Source organism: Dama dama, unplaced genomic scaffold (genome assembly GCF_033118175.1).
Source record: "Dama dama isolate Ldn47 unplaced genomic scaffold, ASM3311817v1 ptg000082l, whole genome shotgun sequence".
Classification (NCBI taxonomy): Eukaryota; Metazoa; Chordata; class Mammalia; order Artiodactyla; family Cervidae; genus Dama; species Dama dama.
Window position 1 is genome coordinate 234,552 of NW_026870900.1, and position 3,110 is coordinate 237,661.

A 3,110-nucleotide genomic window follows, 5' to 3' on the forward strand; every position below is an offset into this window, starting at 1 on the left:
TTCAGTCCGTTTCATGCTCACATCATTTCTGACACCTTTTGAAGCTCTTCTTATTTTTCACATCTTTTGAAACTCTTCATATTTTTCACACGTTTTCAGGTTCTTCATGTTTTTCAACACCGTTTCATGCTCCTCCTATTTTTCAGACCGTTTCATGCTCCTTATATGTTTGTCTCCTTTTGAAGCTCTTCATATATTTCACACCTTTGGAAGCTCTTCATATTTTTCACACCTTTTCAGGCTCTTCATGGTTTTCAACAGCGCTTCATGCTCCTCCAGTTTTTCAGACCGCTTCATTATCATCTCATTTTTGACACCTTTTGAAGCTCTTCATATATTTCACACCTTTTCAGACTCTTCTTGTTTTTCAACACAGCTTCTTGCTCCTCCTATTTTGCAGACCGTTTCATGCTCCTCATATTTTTGACACCTTTTTAAGCTCTTCATATTTTTGACACCTTTTGAAGCTCTTCATATTTTTCACACTTTTTCATGCTCTTCCTGTTTTTCAACACTTCTTCATGCTCCTCCTGTTTTTCAGAGCGTTTCAAGCTTCTCATATATTTCACACCTTTTGAAGCTCTTCCTATTTTTCACACCTTTTCAGGCTCTTCATGCTTTTGAACACCGCTCCATGCTCCTCCTATTTTTCAGACCGTTTCATGCTCCTCGTATTTTTCAGACCGTTTCAGGGTGTCCATGTTTTTGAAAACCACTTCATGCTCCTATTTTTCAGACCGTTTCATACACCTCATGAATTTCACACCTTTTGAACCTCTTCATATTTTTCACATATTTGAAGCTCTTCATATAATTCACACCTTTTCAGTCTCTACTTTTTTTGCAACACCACTTCATGCCCTGCTATTTTACAGACCGTTTCATGCTCCTCATATTTTTGACAGGTTTTGAGGCTTTTCATATTTTTCACACCTTTTCAGGCTCTTCATGTTTTTGAACACCGTTTCATAATCCGCCTATTTTTTAGACTTTTTCATGCTCCTCATATTTTTGACACCTTTAGAACCTCCTCATATTTTACACAGCTTTTCAGGGTCTTCATGTTTTTCAACACCGCTTCATGCTCCTCCTCTTTTTCAGGACGTTTCATGCTCCTCATATATTTGACACCTTTTGAAGCTCTTCATATTTTTCACACGTTTTCAGGCTCTTCATGATGTTCAACACAGCTTCATGCTCCTGCTATTTTTCAGACCGTTTCATGCTCCTCTTATTTTGACACCTTTTGAAGCTCCTCATATATTACACACCTTTTGAAGCTCTTCATATTTTTGAATACCTTTTCATGCTCCTCCTATTTTTCAGACTGTTTCATGCTCCTCATGTATTTCACACCTTTTGAAGCTCTTCATATTTTTCACACGTTTTCAGGCTCTTCATGTTTTTGATCACCGTTTCATGCTCCTCCTATTTTTCAGACCGTTTCATGCTCCTCATATTTTTCACACTTTTTGAAGCTCTTCTTATTTTTCACACATTTTTAGGCTCTTCACGTTTTTGAACACCGTTTCATGCTGCTTCTATTTTTCACACCTTTTGATGCTGTTCATATCTTTCACACCTTTTCAGGCTCTTCATGTTTTTGAACACCGCTTCATGCTCCACCTTTTTTTCAGACCGTATATTGCTCCTCATGTATTTCACACCTTTTGAAGCTCTCATATTTTTCACATCTTTGTAGGCTCTTCATATTTTTGAACACCGTTTCATGCTCCTCCTATTTTTCAGACCGTTTCATGCTCCTCATATTTTTGACACCTTTTAAAGCTCTTCATATTTTTCACACCTTTTCAGGCTCTTCATGTTTTTGAACACTACTTCATGCTCCTCCAATTTTTCAGACCGTTTCATGCTCCTCATATTTTACAGCTTTTGAAGCTCTTCATATTTTTCACAACTTTTCAGGCTCTTCGTGTTTTTGAATACCGTTTCATGCTCCTCCAGTTTTTCAGACCGTTTCACGCTCTTCATATTTTTCACACTTTTTGAAGCTCTTCATATTTTTCACACCTTTTCAGGCTCGTCATGTTTTTGAACACCACTTCATGCTCCTCATATTTTTCAGATCATTTCATGCTCCTCATAATTTTGACACCTTTTGAACCTCTTCATATTTTTCACAACTTTTCACGCTCTTCATGTTTTTGAACACAGCTTCATGTTCCTATTATTTTCAGACCGTTTCATGCTCCTCATGTATTTCACACCTTTTGAAGCTCCTCATATTTTTCACACCTTTTCAGGCTCTTCATGTTTTTGAACACCATTTCATGCTGCTCCTATTTTTCAGACCGTTTCATGCTCATCTCATTTTTGACACCTTTTGAAGCTCTTCATATTTTTCGCACCTTTGCAGTCTCCTCATGTTTTTGAACACCGCCTCATGCTACTCATATTTTTCAGATCGTTTCATGTTCCTCATACATTTGACACATTTTGCAGCCCTTCATGTTTTTGAACACTGTTTCATGCTCCTCCTATTTTTCAGAATGTTTCATGCTCCTCATGTATTTCACACGTTTTGAAGCTCTTCATATTTTCACATCTTTTCAGGCTCTTCATGTTTTTGAACACCGTTTCATGCTGCTCCTATTTTTCCGGCCGTTTCATGCTCCTCATCTTTTTGACACCTTTTGAAGCTCTTCATATATTTCACACTTTTTCAGGTTTTTCATGTTTTTCAACAATGCTTCATGCTCCTCCTATTTTTCAGACCGTTTCATGGTCCCCATATTTTTGACATCTTTTGAAGCTCTTCATATTTTTCAACCCTTTTCAGTCTCTTCATGTTTTACAACACCGCCTGATGCTCCTCCAATTTTTCAGACCGTTTCATGCTCCTCATATTTTTCACAGGTTTTGAAGCTCTTCATATATTTCACACCTTTTCAGGCTCTTCATGTTTTTCAACACCGCTTCATCCTTTTCCTATTTCTCAGACTGGTTCATGCTCCTCATATTTTTGACACCTTTTGAAGCTCTTCATATTTTTTTCACCTTTTCAGGCACTTCATGTTTTTCAACAACGATTCATGCTCCTCCTATTTTTCGGTCCTTTTCATGCTCCTCATATTTTTGACACCTTTTGA